Source organism: Vigna unguiculata, chromosome 11 (assembly GCF_037176805.1).
Source record: "Vigna unguiculata cultivar grain cowpea cultivar isolate G323 ecotype 2 chromosome 11, ASM3717680v1, whole genome shotgun sequence".
NCBI classification, from domain to species: domain Eukaryota; kingdom Viridiplantae; phylum Streptophyta; class Magnoliopsida; order Fabales; family Fabaceae; genus Vigna; species Vigna unguiculata.
Window position 1 is genome coordinate 7,016,907 of NC_140802.1, and position 20,610 is coordinate 7,037,516.

At 30.6% G+C, this 20,610-nt stretch overlaps 1 long non-coding RNA gene across 1 annotated transcript; it reads left to right on the forward strand.

Moving 5' to 3' along the window:
* The first annotated feature begins 3,717 nt into the window (after positions 1-3,717).
* LOC146880933 (uncharacterized) lies at positions 3,718-12,117 on the forward strand. Its single transcript, XR_014986095.1, has 3 exons — positions 3,718-3,767; positions 4,333-4,409; positions 10,944-12,117. It is a non-coding gene; the product is annotated as an uncharacterized LOC146880933 (long non-coding RNA).
* Positions 12,118-20,610: the final 8,493 nt, after the last annotated feature.

Below are 20,610 nucleotides of genomic sequence, written 5' to 3' on the forward strand. Positions count from 1 at the left end.
TGGAAACTAGTTTGGCAAAAGCTCTGTTTGCGTTTGCCATTTAAGTAGTTGGTGATTGCCATTTAAAGCTGTAGCCTTAGTCTAAGCAAATTATTTTGAAACTTTATGTGCATGCCATATCTTGGTGACACAAAAAAAGTTATAGTGATTTTTTAATAATAAAGGTTGGTGAAATGGAAATGCAAATAAAGTTACCACCGGTCCATGGAAACATGTTGTGCAAAAGCCGTTACTGCGTTTGCCATATAGATAGTTAGTGATTACCATTTAAACCTGCAGCCTTAGTTTGATCAATTTATATTGGAACTTTATATGCTTGCCATATCTTGGTGACACCAAATAAGTTGTAGTGATTTTTTAATAAGAAAGATTGGTGAAAAAGAAATGCAAATGAAGTTGTCACCTCTCCGTGATAACTTGTTGTGCAAAAGCCTTTATTGCGTTTGCCATATAAATAGTTAGTGATTGCCATTTAAACCTGCAGCCTTAGTTTGAGCAATTTATTTTGGAACTTTATGTGCTTGCCATATCTTGGTCACAAAAAAAAGTTGTAGTGATTTTCTAATAATAAAGATTGGTGGAAAGGAAATGCAAATGAAATTGCCACCTCTCTGTGAAAACTTGTTGTGCAAAAACCTTTACTGTATTTGCCATATAGATAGTTAGTGATTGCCATTTTGTACTTGTAGCTTTAGTTTGAGCAATTTATTTTTGAATCTTATGTGTTTGCCATATCTTGATGACATAAAAAAAGTTGTAGTGATTTTTTAATAAGAAAGATTGGTGAAAAGGAAATGCAAATGAAGTTGCCACCGGTCCATGGAAACATGTTGTGCAAAAGCCGTTACTGTGTTTGCCATATAGATAGTTAGTGATTACCATTTAAACCTGCAGCCTTAGTTTGAGCAATTTATTTTGGAACTTTATATGCTTGCCATATCTTGGTGACACCAAATAAGTTGTAGTGATTTTTTAATAAGAAAGATTGGTGAAAAGGAAATGCAAATGAAGTTGTCACCTCTCCGTGATAACTTGTTGTGCAAAAGCCTTTATTGAGTTTGCCATATAGATAGTTAGTGATTGCCATTTAAACCTGCAGCCTTAGTTTGAGCAATTTATTTTGGAACTTTATGTGCTTGCTATATCTTGGTCACAAAAAAAAGTTGTAGTGATTTTCTAATAATAAAGATTGGTGGAAAGGAAATGCAAATGAAATTGCCACCTCTCTATGAAAACTTGTTGTGCAAAAGCCTTTACTGTATTTGCCATATAGATAGTTAGTGATTGCCATTTTGTACTTGCAGCCTTAGTTTGAGCAATTTATTTTTGAATCTTATGTGTTTGCCATATCTTGATGACATAAAAAAAGTTGTAGTGATTTTTTAATAAGAAAGATTGGTGAAAAGGAAATGCAAATGAAGTAGCCACTGGTCCATGGAAACATGTTGTGCAAAAGCCGTTACTGTGTTTGCCATATACATTGTTGGTGATTGATTTAGACCTGCAACCTTGGTTTCAGCAAATTATTTTGGAACCTTATGTGCTTGCTATATCTTGGTCACAAAAAAAAAGCTGTAGTGATTTTCTAATAATAAAGATTGGTGAAAAGGAAATGCAAATGAAGTTGCCACCTCTCCATGAAAACTTGTTGTGCAAAAGCCTTTACTGCGTTTGCCATATAGATAGTTAGTCATTGCCATTTATACTTGTAACCTTAGTTTGAGCAATTTATTTTGGAATCTTATGTGCTTATCATATCTTGGTAACATAAAGAAAGTTATAATAATTTTTTAATAATAAAGGTTGGTGAAATGGAAATGCAAATAAAGTTGCCACCGGTCCATGGAAACATGTTGTGCAAAAGCCGTTACTACATTTGTCATATACGTTGTTGGTGATTGCCATTTAAACCTACAGCCTTGGTTTCAGAAAATTATTTTGGAACCTTATGTGCTTGCCATATCTTGGTCACAAAAAAAAAGTTGTAGTGATTTTCCAAAAATAAAGATTGGTGAAAAGGAAATGCAAATGAAGTTGCCACCTCTCTGTGAAAACTTGTTGTGCAAAAGCCTTTACTGCGTGTGATATATAGATAGTTAGTCATTGCCATTTATACCTGCAACTTTAGTTTGAACAATTTATTTTGGAATCTTATGTGCTTGTCATATCTTGGTGACACAAAAAAAGTTATAATGATGTTTTAATAATAAAGGTTGGTGAAATGAAAATGCAAATAAAGTTGTCACTGGTCCATGAAAACATGTGCAAAAGCCGTTACTGTGTTTGCCATATACGTTGTTGGTGATTGCCATTAAAACATCATTTTTTTGAGCAACTTATTTTTGAAGATTATGAGCATGACATAAAGTGATAAGACAAAACAAAATCCAGTGATTTATTTCCAGTCCACACCATGCATAGACCCAATTATGCACTGAAATAACAAAAACAAATGTGCAGTTGTTGCAATGGTGGAATTCATTTCAAAACGAATTCATTAGTGCAGTGGGAAAGTTTTGTCAAAAAATTACTACTGCGTCTGCCACTTAATTTGTAATTGTCTGCCACCGAAACCTTAGTAGATCCAATATCATGTCATGTTTGGATAGGGAAAGTGTGCATTTTGCCTTGCACCAAAGGAGTTCCAATACAATTTCGACATGACTGTGGCAAACATGTTGTTCAATATAACTAACTGAGTTTGCCATATAACTACTTAGTGTTTGCCATTTAATTAGAAGTTGAAATGCTAAATATTAATACATTAAGCAAACATGGTACTACGTGAAAACATTCATACATGAAAACAAACGTAACTAAAAATAAACTTCACTCAATCAATTTTTAATAATTACGACACTTTTCCCAAACGCTCAAACAGAAATTCCCATAAGGGTTTTCATTTTTAAAACAACCCATGCTGGAATGGTTCACAATCAAAACCCTAACCCCCAAAATGCTTTCAAATCGAAAAAGCTATGGTTTTCAATCGAAACCCTAAATCCCAAATTGATTTCCAATCGAAAAACCCAACCTGCAAATTGGTGAAGCAATGTCGGGAAGAAAGACTATCGTGCGATGAACAACTTTCGTGAGTTGAATCAGCTGCGAGAAATGGATTTTGTGTTCTCCATCGATGAAGGGTTTTCCATCAACCACCGTGAGGAACGTTCTACTACAATTTCGTGAACCAACGTGGGGAAGAAAGGCTTTCGCGTAGGTGGGATTGAAGAATTCCAATCTGCACCGAGAATGAGATTTTGGTAAAGCACCAGAGGCTTGAATCATGCACTGGAGCTTCTGTTGATTTTGTGAAGGAGAACCACAGTGTAGTGCAACCAAACCAATTCAAATGTTGTCCTTCACATTTCTCTCTCACACGTGCATGCAATATTTTTTGAGTTAAAAAATTCAATTAATTAAAGCCACGTCAGTTTGTCAAAAAAATTGTCAAATTTACTTTGTCAAACAATCATTTTCCTATATCTCCTTTATTTAATAACTTCCATTACCAAACTTAACAAAGATGTGATGTGGCAATTTAGAAAGGTTTTTAACCCCGCTTGAAGTGGCTGATGACTAGCTCAAACGGAATGGAGGCCGTTACACTGCTGGAGTTTCTTCATTTCCGGAGAAATTTTCTGATAAGCAACAAAATTTCCTTTCTATATCTATGCTTTCTCATAACTGAGAAACCCAATTTAGAAACAGAACAATTGGAAGAGTTCAAGATTCAAACAAGAAACCACTTTATACCACCACTACAAGTAATTAAGAACAATCATAATTTAAAACTAGCTTCTTTGGAATATCTTTGATGTTTCTTTGTGAGTTTTATTCGAGTGTCCATGAAGTGTTTACAATGTTTATAGGGTAAAGCTAATTGATATGTTTTTTTTTCTTTGTGGTGGTTTAGTAAAGTGATTTGATAATCTATTCTTGGTGATGCCATTTTGAATATATAAAAGAAATAAGATTGAAATTGGATTATTCATCATGCGTTCAGAATTTCCAACAACATAATTTCTCAATATGATTAATCCATAAATTATTAAGAAAAGGTTATTGTTGCTTCAATTATGATAAAAAATTATTTAATTATAATATCATTTGAGACAGTTTAGTTTGCTTTTTCATATTAGGAGAATGGTTAGAGTCACAAGACAGTCTGTAGGATTCTTTTCAATCTTTTGAAAATAGTATTTATTTCATTTTGCTTTTTCCTTTAACTCTTTTTTTCTAAGTTTTTCACCTATTTTCTCCATTTTTTAACTTTCACATTAAGTTATGTACATTGTATTATTTAACTTTGTTGTTAATTTTAAACACTAGGTTTTGCTCAATCGTTGTAGAATTTGAACAAAAGAAGGATGATGGAGGCAACAAATCCAAAGTTAAAGTCCACAAGGGTAAATCTTTAAAACTTACTTTATCTATTTGATTTCTTTGGGTGTGGAATGAAAAAGAACGATACATCAATAATCATTAATAATATAAACAAGGGCTAAGAATGCCTAAGAAGGGGAGAGTAAAATTATCTACGGAGTATTTTGAAGTGTTCAAAGCAGCATAAGCTGAAATACAAAGGAGAAAGTCAAATAAGTTCTATCGTGGGGATTTGATAGTTTACCGACATCAGACTTTCAAATTGATCTTCAACCTATTTTTTCAACCTATTATTTCAAATTGAGAAAGTCAAAAGTCAAATAGGTATTTTTTCAACCTATTTTAATTGTAAATGTGGATTGCTTTGATGCTAATTACAAGTGTAAGTTTCAATACTAAATTAGATTTACTTTTAGTTAATTTAAATTATAAATTGGACGTTAGGCTTGTTTGGATATTTGCCTTTACAAAAAATAAAATAAATACAGAATAATTACATACAAAATTGATATTAAAATTAAGTAAATTATGTTTACATCTTTTAGTTGTTGAAGATATATTATTGATAAAGAAAAAACAAAAAATGAAAGTGTTTAAAAATATTAAACTTACAATCCAAATAAATCAGAAAATAAAATATTATTTTTAATTCTTATTTTCTCTCTTTCCTTTTCTTCGAAGTTAGAATATTATTTGCATAATTATAACATATGTTATTTATACATGCAAAGTTTCTAATCCTTCCATTTTTTTTCCTTTTTATTTTTACACTTTTCTATAATTTATTGTTTTTTTTTTCTTTAGCTTAGAAATACTTCCATGAAATTTTGCTTTACATTACCAAGTACAACAATCTCCAACTCTAATTTCAATTTGTCTTCAGATCTTAACAAATGCAACATCATTCTCTTGTATATTGAAGTTGATTACAACTTTAATTTATCTATGATTACTACCTTTATAAATATGTCTCTTAGATTCTTACTTCTTAAATCTTTCTCGATATATAGCATCCCATTAGAAAAAATCTCATGAACTAAAGATGAGTTTTTATGGAAAACACTCTTCTAGATGAATCTCAACTTATAACAAATGTTGAAACCATATAAATTCTTTACTGACTCATTTCATTGCTACAGACTCAACTTTGTAATGAATAAAGCGACAATCTTATATATACATGGGATATCAAACTAACATTTATAGTATTAGCAACAAAAATGTAACCAATGATACTTATTTGATGATCAACTTCACCCTCAAAGTTTGCATTTCCAAAGGTACTTTTAATTCCCCTTTACTAAATCACAAATTCTTTCCTGTAATGCCTTGTAGATACCTCAAATTTCATTTAACTACTTTCCTATAAGCTTTACTTGGATTTGACATAAATAGGCTAACAAATCCCATTACGTGACTAATTCTTGGTCTCATATAGACCATTATGTACATCAGACTTTCAATTGTTGAAGAATATGAAATTTTAGCCACGATTTCTTTTTCCTCTTCTGTCTAAAGGGACTAATCCTTGAATAAGAGAAAATGATTGGCCAAAGGTGTTCTAATCGATTTGGTGTTATGCATGTTGAATCTTTGTGAAACATGGTTTATGTAATCTACCTAAGATATAACATGCCTCTTGCTTATGTCTCATGATTTGCAGTCAAAGGATCTTTTTTGTTGGAATCAAGTCCTTCATATCAAACTCTTTCGACAATTGTTGCTTCAAACTTTTGATCTTGTCCATATCTAAATTGGCTACTATCATATCATCAACATAAAGTAACAAAATCATATAAATAGACTTATATCTCTTAAAGTAACGGTAGTGGTTGGCATTGAACTTCTAAAATCCCTTTCTATGCATGAAGCTTTCAAACTTCTTATATCATTTGTCTTAGAGCTTGTTTCAAACACTACTAAAAAAACTCATATTTCATGCCAATTTTGTTTTAAAAATTTTTTGGTAAGACATACTTACAAATTTTGTTGTGAAAAAAAATTTGCAAGAAATTGCTACCAATTTTCTTGCAAAATATTTTGTATAAAACACTTTTCACAACAAATTTTGTAGGAAATACTTGCAAATTTTATAATTTTGTAGAAAATAATTACCCATGAAGGAATTACATACCAATTAAAATTCTTAGAAAAAAATGGTAGAAAAAAGTTTTTTCATGCAAATTTATTTAGCAAATTTGCAAGAAAAATTCCATGTTTTATGAAAGTTTCTAGTAGTGAAACCACACAAACTTTTCTGTAATATACATATATTATTTTGCCTTCTTACCTCCAGGTTCATGCATGCAAATCTCCTCATAAGTTCTGAGGAAAAAAATCAAGGGTTTTATGTCCAGTTGCTCAAGTTAAGAGCCTTTCACTAGGTAATGATACTTAAGATTGACTTGATAGCGTTGAACTTTACAACTTGACCAAAGATTTATGTGTAGTCAACTTCTTCCTTTTTTCTTGAAATCCTTTGACAACTAGTCATACTTGTATCTATTAGGGCCATCATGATCTTCCTTCACACAATACACTACACTAAATTGCCGTGAAATGCCTTTTTCTCAATAGTTAGCTCTATTTGTTTCCATGTATTATTAGATATTAAAGACTTCATATCATCTTTCATGGCAAATCCTACTCACTAGCATATGAAGTTTGACATGCTTCCACATAGATATCAGGCTTTCATTCACCAATTAAAAGTATATAATTCAGGTATTTCCTCTAGGGAATATGAGATCTTTTCAAAATAGGAGTTGGAGTAGAAGGCTATCACATGTCATGTTGTTTGTCATTGTTATTTTCAATTAATTCCTCTAGGTGAGGAGCATCAATTATAAGAGTTTTTGGGACACCATCCACATTTATATACACTAGGAACTTTGCTCTAAGTTGCTAATATATGTGATATTTGTGTCCTTGTACACGACTCTTTTGCTAAAATGGATGTCTACTATGAATCATTTTTTTATTTCATTATCCTGTAGGCGGTAGCCACAATCATTCTCACCATAACCAATGAAAGTGAACTTCTTCAATTTAGGATCAAGTTTATTCTTCCACTATTATGCACATATGCTACGCAACCAAAAACCTATTTTCCATTCCATACACCTTTTGCCATTTTGTGCTCTAATGGTATTAGTGAACCTCAATTGATAACTAAGGTGTTGCATTAAATACTTTTTTTAGAGTTATTTGGTAAGCATGAATATATTGTCTTTGTATTCATCATTATTGTTAGTTATAAGAATTTTGTTCTTCAATCCTACCTCATTTTCTACCGTGACTTTCCAAATCTTGAAAGCTTCAAATACTTCATACTTATGTTTCGGAAAGCACATCCATACTTTCTTAGAATGATTAGCAATAAAAGTATCGACATTTTGCTTCCAACCAATGGATGAGGTAGTTGCTGAACCTCAAAGGGAGCAAGCACAAGTTTCTCTTTCTTTGGGGGTGCTTCCACTTATTTGAAAGCTAACTTGTTTATACTTTCTAACTTATATAGTATTCACAAATGTCAAACAAGTTTCTCTTTCTTTGGGGTGCTTCCACTTATTTGAAAGCTAACTTGTTTATAGTTTCTAACTTATATAGTATTCACAAATGTCAAACAAGTTTCTCTTTCTTTGGGGTGCATCCACTTATTTGAAAGCTAACTCGTTTATACTTTTTAACTTACAGTATTCACAAATGTCAATTTCTATTAATCGAAGGCTCAATAATTTATCCTTTGAGTGCATAATCTTCATTCATTTCTCATTATATTGACTAACCTTTGGTATCATAATTGAGATTTTCATTTGTTGAAACTACAATAAAATAACATGCTCTTATAGTCTTGTAAAGAGTACTACACTTTTTACCTTAAAACAATTGTCATTACACCCTTTGAAATCTTCCTATGATAGTCGTGGAGGACTGTTGTGTAACCATTAGTTCTTCGCCAAATTATATGTGTTTGATATTTTTCAATTCCCAAATTGACTCGTTCAACTTAATCTTCGCAACACCTTTCCCAACAATATGAAAATATTGTCCATTATCAAGGAAAATTTTCCAAGATTACCAAGGACATAATTCTCAAAGAATTATTTTTGAGAAGTAGCATGAAGAGATGCTCTTGAATCTAACATCCAAGATTCTTCCTTGCTTTCTAAAGAGCATATTGACACATTATAACCTTCTAAGGTGGATTTAAGATTTGTCTCGACTTTCCCTTTTTATTCTTTGATGAAATCTTGCACTGATTTTTGTAATGTCTAATCTTTCCATAATTCTAAAACACTTGATGGTCTTTATGGGAACTTTGATAATTCTTATATTTGGAACTCTTGTGGTCTTTTTATACGACGCTCCTATTATATCGTAATCGATTTTCTCCCTCTTGGTTTTGTATTAAAAAATGAAGAGGTTGATTGATTCACTTAACTTTCTCACTTCGCTCTTTTTGTTGAATCTCTTTATTAAGAATCATATTACGAACATCATCAAATTTCAATTTATTACTTTTTATGAACTATTCACACATGTGACAACAACATTCCATTCTTTCAATAAAAAAGACAAAAAGTATCAATGCTCATATTTCTTCATCGAATTCAATTCCAATAAATCTCAATCGATTTGTGACTATATTGAGTTCATTGTGATGTTGTGTTGATGCCCTTCTTATTTTTTGCAAACTAAACAACCACCATAGCAAATGAACTCCATTTATATAGCTTATGAATTTTCCATGCAAACGGGATAGAGTTCCATAATGTCAAACAAATAGCTTTGAGGGCTTGCCTGTCAAGAAGACCCCAATATCCTTTATCACTCTACCAAATCTTTGGTTCAAGATGAGGTGATAATATAAACAAGAATCCAATAACTATGTTGACAAATGAAGTAACCATTAAGAAATTGAACTTGTGTTGTACTTCACTAGCCTACTAGAATGGAAAACATGTGAAGGCTTCTTGCATTATGGAGTGTAAATGCAAATTGAAATTAGTCTTTAAGTGGGAGATTGTTGGACATCATGCAAAGCAAAATTTAATGGACGAATTTGTTCCTTTGTTGAGGCAAAATAAGAAAACAAATATATTTGAGAAATACTTAAAAATAGGAAAATAAAATGCAAGGATTATAAGCTCTGCATGTGTATGTATAAATAATATCATGTTATAACTACATTAAATAAATAATTAAACAAGAAAAGAAAACAATGTGAGAGAGTGAAAATTCTTGAGGAGAAAAATATTATTTATATTTCGTAAGTGTAACTAGATTGTGAGTTGAATGTTTGTATATATATTTTGTTTCTCCTTTACCAATAATATATCTACATCAACATGGTACATATGCATAGTTAACTTAAATCCACTATCAATTTTGTGTGCAATTGTTCAATATTTATTTTATATGTTATAAATCTAATTATAAGATTTTTTTCATAATTTCTCATTAACTAGTATATTAGCTTTGGTGTTAATTTTTACTAATTCTAAAAAATTTATAAGGACAAATTTGAGTGAGAGAAATGGTTGTATAGGAAATAAAGGTTAAAATTGAGAAGTTTAATGGTACAAAATTTTACTTTTGGGAGATGTAAAATAAAATATTATCTATTTAACAAAAATTTGTATTAACCTCTCCTTAGGAACAAATAAGAGGGATTAAAGGATGAATATTGGGATCTTCTTGACCTCAAAATCATCTGAGTCATGTTATCTTGCAATGTTGCAATTAATATTGCAAACAAAAAAACCACAATGGTTCTTGTAGAGACTTTGAGTAATGTGTATGAAAAATCATTAGCCTTAAATAAAGTTCATTTGATGAGGTAATTATGTAATTTGCGGACATAGAAGATGCATTGGTAGTGCCACATCTTAATGAACTCAATATAGTCTATCAGTGAGTTTAGTTGGAATTAAATTTCATAAAGAAGTGCAATCATTGATACTTTTATCTTCTCTAACTGAAAGTTGAAATGATATTGTCACAACTAAAAGTAGCTAATCAAGAAGCATCAAATTGAGATTCAATGATATGCATGGTCTAATCCTTAGTGAAATGATTTAATAGAGAAAACTAGTTGAATCTCCAAACTCTTCAATTTTTTCATAGAGTGAGAAAATTTAACTAGAGGAAATGGATGTGGTAAATACATGAATGAGGTATATGTCCAAGAATAATTGTAGTTCCCACAACTAATTGAGTATTTTAATTGTGAAAAATTTAGGCAAAAAAAAAATAGTGGAAGAATGCAACAAAGAATCTAGAGAAGGCATGGGAAGATGTTGCTTATACCTTGGGAAGAGAAAAAGAAGAGTCTTATGTGTTAGGATTTAGAGCATCCATTTATGGCACTTCATATAAAGAATTCTTTGAGAATTATATTCCTAGAATCCTTGACAATGTTTACTTTGATATAATGAGAAATATTGTGAGATTGTTGGTAAAAGTGTAGGGGAGATTAAGTTAAATGGACTTTGTATGTGAGTTTAAAAATGTTAGACATATTCTTGATTTGACAAAAAACTTAATTTCAATAGGCCAATTGACCGATGCTACGCAACATGGAGAGCATTAGAAGATTTTAAAGGATGTAATGACAAATGTTTAGTAAAAAGAATGACACTTCTTACAAAACTACAAAAAAATGTCATTTGTGGAAGCAATAATTTGTGGCTTTTATTGGTGATCATTATAAAAATGTATGGATATACTTTTTGAAACATAAGTATCTTCCAGATGGGTAGGATATGGTATTCGTATATCTGATTTATGATTTAAATATATTAGTTGATCTTCGAAAAAGGAAAAAATCAAATGAATTGATTACAAATGTTTATAAGATTTTACAATTTCTAATCCCATAAAGGAATAGCTAAATAATTGTAAAGAAAATAGAATCTCCACGACAATACCAAAACCTTCTAATATTATTTGAGAAAAACAAATGATAATTATAACCCACAAAAGTATTTTGTTTTTAGAATCATTAACAAAAAGAATGAAATGAGTTTGTTGATACATTTGAGCACTTAAACGTTTTACAATTAGAAAACTAAATTTATTGTTATAATCAATATTTTGGAAAGCCTTGGTAGAGGATGAGACAAAATTGCATAATAGTGACCAAGGTAGAAAAAAATTTCATCCCAAATCAAAGGTATGCACTTTCATTGGTTATGATGAGAATGAGTTTGGTTACAACCAATGGAATAATGAAAACAAAAAGATGATTCCTAATAGAGATGTGATATTCAATGAAAGAGTGATGTACAAGGACAAAGAAAACACATACATTAGCAACTTAGAATGAAGTGGTGTAGTGTGTATGTGTAAAGGTGGAAGATGTCCCCTAACTCAATGAATCAATTGAAAATAATAATGATTAACAACTTGACACATCAAAGCCTTATACCCTAACTCTTATTTTTAAGAAGGTATTCTCTGCCTCATATGCCTACTAGAAAAATACTTGATATATATTGTTGACCAATCAAGATTACATTTTTTCGTGGAGATTTAGATAAGAAGATTTACATGCATCAACTTGAAGGCTTCTCAGAAAAAAGAAATAAAAAAGGTGTGCATATTAAAGAAAAACATGTATAGTTTAAACAAGCTCTAAGACACGTTAATAACTAGAAGCATAGTAATGACTACAATAAGATATTCTCTATAATGATCGATCATGTACACTTCCACTAATTTTCCTTGGTAGCAGAGACAGATTAGGACACAAATAATTCATTTACATCACTTGGATCAAGTTCAAAATACTCTATAAGTAGCAACTTAGTTTAGTGATAAAAGATAATTAGTTATTATATTAACTAAGTTAAACAATATTTTATAAATTAAAAATTATTGATATTTAAAATAGTCTCTATCATTAACAAAAAAATTATAATTAATTAATAAATTAGAATCTAAATTTATCATTAAATTTCAAATACTTTAGCTATTATTGATTCTAAAAAATTTATATGGCATATTGATCAAAATTTTAAACTGAATAATTGGACATTTTATCTAAACTAAAATAAAAGTTCTTGAAATACCTCCATCATTGTTTCCTTTTTTCAAAAAAAGACATTTAGGTTATACAAGAAAGTATTGTAGGTTTGTGCCAATAATTATACTTTAACATTAAAATTATCAATAAAACTTTTAAAATAAACTATTTTAAATAAGTTAAATTAATCAACTATAAAGTGTAAATATTATTCAAATATGTCAATTATCCAAAGTGCGATAAAATTAGATAAAATATTTTGTCTACATGACTCTTGTAAGGTTAATATGTATTCATGAAAAACACCAACATAAGTTGCAAAACTTTTACTTACTAATGAATTGATAAAATATAATGAATTACTTATTCTCCACCTCTTTCAATATTAGCTTCGGATAGTTGTTGTCATCTATTGCATAACATATCTACCAACTACATTCATAATTTTCATGTTTTTATTTTGTTACACTATATTTAGTACATTAAAGTGTCAAAATGGATTCAAATTCATCTGCTAACCTGACTCATGCTAACTTGACTCATCATTAGTTGGGTTGGAAAATATTAAAGTTTTTTAAGTGTGAGTTTGACAACTTCTATTTATGTAGGTTGACAATTTGATTTTTTAAAAAACTAGAATGTTGTTAAATAATGTATGGATGTTTAGATGCTTAATTGGTTTGTTTGTCCAATTATATAGATTGACACTTTGATTTTCACTAACTATCTTTATAGTAATGCTTAGTTAAATAGGTGAACACTTTGATTGTACTATAATAAATTGATGAGCCAACTCAATACACTTTGATTGTATAGTAATAAATATACACAATAAATTGAAAAAACAAAATATGCTTAAGTAAGTCAACACAAACCCATTGTGAGTTACATAAGTTTAATAGTATATTTTTGTGATAATATAGTGAAATTACTTACAATCATTTGATGTGGAGAGAAAATTTGTAATTTGGCAATAAAATTTTATCCCGATGATTTTACAGATCAGGGAATGTTGCATCTTAGAATACATGCTCAACATTATGAACTTGATGTTCCATTTTATTTTGAAATGATAAATCTATCTAAAATTTCTAAGCTATGTCAAGGATTGGTGAAAACAAGAAAATATTTGACTTATCCCTTAATTGATCGTTTAATTCATTGGTATTAATTCTATCTGTTTCAATTGCTACAATTGAGAGCTATTTTTCAGCTATGAAGATTGTTAAAAATTGTCTCAGAAATAATATGGGAGATGAATTTCTAGTTGATTGTTTGATTACCTACATTGAGAAAAGGATTGTTGAGAAGTTTGATACAAACTCTATGGTTGATAAATTTTATGACATGAAGGAACAACGTGCACAACCAACTTAAATAAGAAGTATCATGTATTTATGTATTGTGATTTAATTTTTATTTCCTTTCAATAATCCCTTTCTTGTATTTATAGATCCGTCCCTGTCCTCTCACACACACAAGGCTAATGCCCACAAGCACCACTAGTAATGGAAACAATGTTTTTTTTTTTTTTGCTAACAATGATAACTAAATTTTCAAAAATATCCAGAATGAATTTGACTAATGTTGTGTGTGGAGAGAATTTGCTAGTGGGTGTGGTGTAGTGGAAGAGGAGGAGGAAGGAGAAGGAGAAAGAGAAAGAGGGATGGAATGAGGGAGGAGAAGGAAGGAGATGAAAAAATAAAAAAAGGTTTACGAAAAAAAGAAAAAAATATATTAAAATTTAATATACTAACATGTAACATCCATTAAATGATATTAACGTCAATTTAAAGTAAAAGCCAACATGACATAATTTTAAACAAAATTAGGATTCAAAATTAAGTAAAAGAGTAATATTGAGAAACGGTTGAATAATTACCTTCGACAAAAGTATTGATTAACTTTTCTTTTAATGTATGTAAAGTTTTTTAGTTAAAAAGTATATACTTAAAATTAATTATATATACTTAAGAAAATATAGATATTTTATAGAAACAAAATTAGCCCGTGAGCAATTTTAATATATTAATGTCAATTAAAAAACAAAATTACGTATAAATGTAGGAAATTGAGAAAAGATATCGAAGGAAAAATGAAATATATAGATATAGAAAGGAATAAATGTTCATCAAGAAAAATATTTCAAGAAAGTATAGATACTATAAGAAAAAAGATAAGAGATGTTTCTGTGTAGTTTATTATTTTGATTATAATTATTTTGTTTTAATTAGAATTGGAGAGAAAGAAAAGAAAATGTTTTAGCAAGAAAAGCATTTTGAGGGTAGATGATGTTAATTATTCTCAGATTAAGATTGATGTGGAATGTAAGGAATTTTTTTTTTCTTATTATTTTGTTCATATCTGTTTTACGTTATGGTTGGAAATAAAAAATATTGATAATTTTTGAAGGACAAAAGTATTAAGAGAGCATTTTATATTGATGTGGAATGTAAAGGGAGATTTTTATCTTTTTGTTTTTGTTCATATTTGTGTTTATAATGGATAAAATTAAAGAAGGTTTATAATTTTTGGAGGAGAATGTATTTTGAACGCATGTGGTGTGTTCAATATTAATGTGAGATATGAGGACAAATATTTAGATCATGTAGAAGAAATTTTTGGTTAAATTTATGCGATATCTTGAAGAGAATATGATCAAAAAAAAATAAAATAATAAAGTTGGAATGATGTAGAAATATGAAGAAATGGAATGAAACTTTTACTTGAGAATTTGTTCAAATGATTGTTTTAATTTTATGGTGTAGAAATTTTCTGAATGGAGAGATGTTTTGTGATTTTTCTATACTATGTAACATTTATGTTGAGTGTATTCGGATATTGCTAGAATAAAATTCAACAACTATATAATTTTCATTAACTATATGAATAAGTTTTGTTTGATCGACGTTTAAAAAGACTGGATCATGGGAGTGCTTTGTCCGATAAAACGACTAAGCACTAAATGGTTTCTTTCACTTCATGTTATAAGTGATGATGATGATAAGATGAAAGTGCAAACAAACTTTAAGCTAGATATTCTTGAAGCTTAATTCCATGTTACAGGTAATGTCTTCACCATCTATTGCAAGATCCACTCTAAATGCAATTGCATTCTAAAATCTCTAGAGGATTTAGGTAAGTTTCTTTGTCCACCAATTGTCCTAAAATAAGAATAGTTCAACAGTTCCATCTATTTTTCATGTACGATGTGCGTTTTTATCATGACTTGGATAAAACACCATGTAACCCAGGGAGATAAATATTATTAGCTATCAAGGATGTTGCACGAAGAATAATTAATGATGCATGAAGTAGATTTAAATCTTATCAATTATCAAACTTGTTATAGAATAGAAGAGAAGAAGATATTCAAAATGAGTTCAAAGAAACTCAATAGCCAGAAAAGAGATAGCAACAATTGCTCCTTCAAGCACCTATTTAAGGACTCTTTATGAAGAAAAAGACATCAAGAAAAATAATTATTTGCAAGTGCTAAAACTCTTCCAATTTTTTTTGGTTCCTTGAAGCTTTGAAAGAATACGATTTATGTTCAACCTTTAGAAAAATAGTAAAGAGTGCTTATCCTTGTAAATGGAGAATGATGCAACACATCTCTAGTGAGCGAAACCTATGACATGTTGATCACAAAACACATTCTCTTTGTCTTAAGTTAGGAGTTGCTTGTTGTTTAAAGAATACTCACATTAAGCCATGAGTTGCTAGTTATTTAAACAATACTCATATAAGATTAGTCAAAGGTGGCTATAATCTGAAGAAATAATTAGGATTTTTAGCTAAGAGATGTTAAGTGTCAAAGAATACTTGATAGGGTTACTCAGAAATGGCTATGATACAAAATAATACTTGTACGAGGTTAGCCATGAATGATTATGATATGAAAGAGTACTTATTTGTACTTTGCAAGAGTAGTTTACCTAATGAAACTTTACTAGTTGGTCAATAATTGGAATCACTTTGCACTATCAGATGAACCTATACAAGATATGTTTAATAATTTTCTTTCCTTAATATATTATGTTGCATGTTACTTTACTTAAACTAACTTGAGAAGGAAGAGTCCTTTTAACTATATTTTTTAACAAAAGATTGACATATAATTTGAAGAAAACCATCGCCTAACTATGCAATATTAGATAAGCTCACAAAGTTACATATTGTTAGAAAGTATCTACTCTAAAACAAATTACATTATTAAACGTAGTCAAAACCAACAGTTGGGAGGAAAAGATAACATGTTGAAAGCATGATTTCAAAAAATTTGTTGAGAGCTCTAAAGCTCAAAATCTTTTGGTTTCAACCTTCAGTCATGTGTTGGATAAGAGTGAACTTGGATGTGATCTTCAAGGAAAGAAAGATCATAATAACAGTCCTCATAAAAAGAAAATAAGTTTTTGTTCCCATTATGGTAAATTTGGACACCATAGTGTTAATTGGAAAGGACCTAAGAAAATTTGGGTATTAAAGAAGCAAGGTTTTTATTTCTCAAAGTATCAAAGTGGCCATGGATTTGAGTTCAAAAATAGAGAGTTTTAGATATTCTGTGAGTTAAATTACATATACCGCAATTTCTCTTCACTAAGAAAACCTCAACAAAATGTAAAATTTAACAATTTATAACCCTTATACCTTGATTATTGAAGAAACCGTAAATATAAAATTTAACAACTTTTCTCAAATTGATGGTTGTTAGATTTTGATCTTGAATTTACATAGATGCAAATTAGCAGCTAAAAGCAAGAAGAGTGGAAAAACATAAATGAATCCCTATTAGATAAAACTAGATTCCAGCAATGGAGGAAAAACTAAACTAGTTCACCAAAAGTGATGTCTTGTCTTTGGTACCTCCTCCATCTGATCAAAGTGTGATTGAAACACGATGAGCCTAAAAAAAAAGTAAGATAGTAAAGTGGTAAGAAATAAACCTATATTAGCACTATGATACTAAAGAAGAATTGACAATGTAATTCTTGTCCCTTTATTGTTGTTCCAACCGCAATATATATACACAAAGATTATATAACTAGCTATCTCAATCTATACTAATTACATTTAAACCATTCCTAAATATAATTTGTACAAACTGTCACAATTATAACAAATATTATAATTGTGCTAACAAAATCAGTTATAATAACAGAAAATATTTATGGAGAATATTAGGGAGTACCAACAATTATTAAGGAATATCTCATTACTCCTCTCAAGTTGGGGTATATGGATTACAAATGCCCAACTTGGAAAAAACACATTCAAATTAGGTCTTCCCTAAAGCCTTGGTGAAGATATATGTTAGTTGAGCATGAGAAGGCACATGACCTGTAGCAATAATTCCTCCCAAAACTTCATCACGGACAAAGTGACAGTCCACTTCGATGTTTGGTTCGCTCATGGAAACCATGATTAGCGATAATGTAAAAAGCAGAATGATTATCATATTAGAGTTTTTATAAGGCTATGATGATTGATACTAAAACATGACAAGAGTTCCTTCAGCCATTTTAGCTCACAAATGGTAGTAGCCATAAAACAATATTCTACTTTTGCAGAAGAACGAGACACAATGTGTTCTTTTGTAGTTTTCCATGAGATGGGTGAATTACTAAGAAGAATAAACCAACCGGTAAGAGAATTCTAGTCAAAGGACAACCAACCTAATCTGAGTCACTCCACGCATAAAGTTGTAAATCACAATCAATACTTAACAAAATTCCTTGTCTAGGATTAGCCTTCAAAAAAATGCACAACACGTAGGGTAGCCTCCCAATGTTTCTGTTGAGGATGTTGATTTAATTGTGCAATTGTATGCACACAATAAGAAAGTTCAGGCCTAGTAACAGAAAGGTAAATTAATCGTCCTACCAACCTTCGATATTGTTTGGGATCTGGAAGAAGAGCACCTTCAGCTAAAGATCGGCGGTGTTAGGGATCTATGGGAGAGCCAACCTGCTTAGTTCCTAACAATCCTACTTCAAATATAATATCGCATATTTGCGTTGACACAAGAAGATTCTAGTAGAGTTATGAGCCATCTCAATGCCTAGAAAATATTTCATCGGTCCAAGGTCTTTCATATGAAAACATGCACACAAGTATGTTTTGAAGGCTTTGATAGCAACATCGTCATTGTTAGAAATCACGAGATCATCCACATAGACCAACACATGGAGTTGCACATTTTTACGTTGCAGTGTAAATAATGAATGATTGGAAGCAGATTTTGTAAATCCATAGTGTTTCAAAGCACTAATAAATTTTGCAAACCAACATCAAGGAGCTTGTTTCAAGCCATACAATGACTTGTGAAGTCTGCAAACTTTGCTTGAAATTCCAGATCGAAATCCTAAAGGAAGTTTCATATACTTTTCTTCTTGCAAATCTCCATGCAAAAAAACATTGTGAACATCCATTTAATGAAGCTCCCAAATTCTAGCAGCTGCAATAACTAGAAAGGTAAGCACAATTATCATCTTTCCAACAAGAGCGAAGGTTTTAGTATAGTCAAGTCCTTCAACTTGGTTATTTTCTAGTATCACTAAACGAACCGCTCAACCGAACCATCAAATTTATACTTTATTCGATAAATCCATTTGCTCCCAATAGTTTTCTTGCCAGGTGGCAGCGGTTATAACGTCCAGGTCCCATTATTCTCCAATGCTTATATCTTGGTCTGCATGGCTTGCTTCCATCGGTCATCTTTCATGGATTCAACAAATGACTTAGGTTTAGTGCTTACACTGACAAGTGCCAAATAATGTCTATGGTGTACACAGAACTTGTCATAATTAACATAATATGTTGTAGGATAAGGTGTACCTGAGGTGTGACAAGTAGCAAGCGAAGTGGGATAGGGGTATATGTTGCAAATGGCATATGTCACAAAACCTCACAACCGTGTGGACGATATTTTAGCACGCCGTCTTCAACCCTTTGTACCATACGAATATCCCAAGAAAACACACCTCCGACTAGGATCTGCAAATTTCTCCCCTTTATTGTCTTGGTTATGAACATAACATAAGCACCCAAACACATGTAAATGATTAAAAGATGATGGTTTGATATAGAGCATCTCATATGAAATTTTTCCATTTAATACAACTAAGGGTGTGCGATTGATTACATATCCTACAATTAGAACACATTCGCCCCAAAATTTAATAGGAAGATATGCTTGGAAGCGTAGTGCACGAGCAACATTGAGAATGTGTTTATGCTTTCGTTCTACTCCCCATTTTTTTGAGGGGTTCTTGTACAAGATGTTTCATGTGCAATCCCATGATTTTGAAAATAATTATCCATGCAAACAAATTTTGTGTCATTATCACTATGCAAAACTTTCACTTGCTTGTTAAATTAACGTTTCACCATAGAAAATAATTGACACAAGCGTGTGAAAAATTCTTTCTTTTCTTCTAAAAAATAAATCCATACAGCTCGTGAATAATCCTCTACAATGGTCAAAAAATATTGAGCACCACAATTAGACACAACTTGATAGGGTCCCGACAAGTCACAATGAATTAGTTAAAAAATATCCACTGCTTTATTAATATTAAAAGGAAAAGTTTCACGACATTGCTTTGCTCTAAGACAAACATCACAAGTTTTATTGCACCTTGCATTATTTCTACTAACACCAATATTTGGAATAAGCTCTATAACCTTACAAGAAAGGTGTCAAGTCTTATATGCCATAAATTGAAATCATTCTTAGATTTTACAACAATAGTGGTAACAAAAGTCATTCCTTGAAGATAGTAGACCCCCTATCTTCGTTCACCTGTTCCAATCACCATTCTTTAGACACAATCCTTGAAAACACAAAATTTGTCAGTAAATTGAGCCATACAACTTCATTCATCAGTAAGCCGTGATACTGAAATCAGATTGCATTTCAAGTTAGGCACATAGAGAACATTTCTTATTTTAATGTTTAACTAAGCACCACCATTCTTTCCTTAGCAGCAAAATTTTTTTTTCCATATAGAAGCCCTACTAGGCATTCCAAGACATTTCTCGCATTAGTCAAGTATCCTAGCTCTCCTATCATATGATGAGAAGTACCTATATCGATAATCCATTGAGTAAAATTATGCTTACCAGTTAGCTTTTCAGTAGTGTCTAATTTGACATTATTTAATAGATTCACCAAAGTTCACCACTGTTCGCCA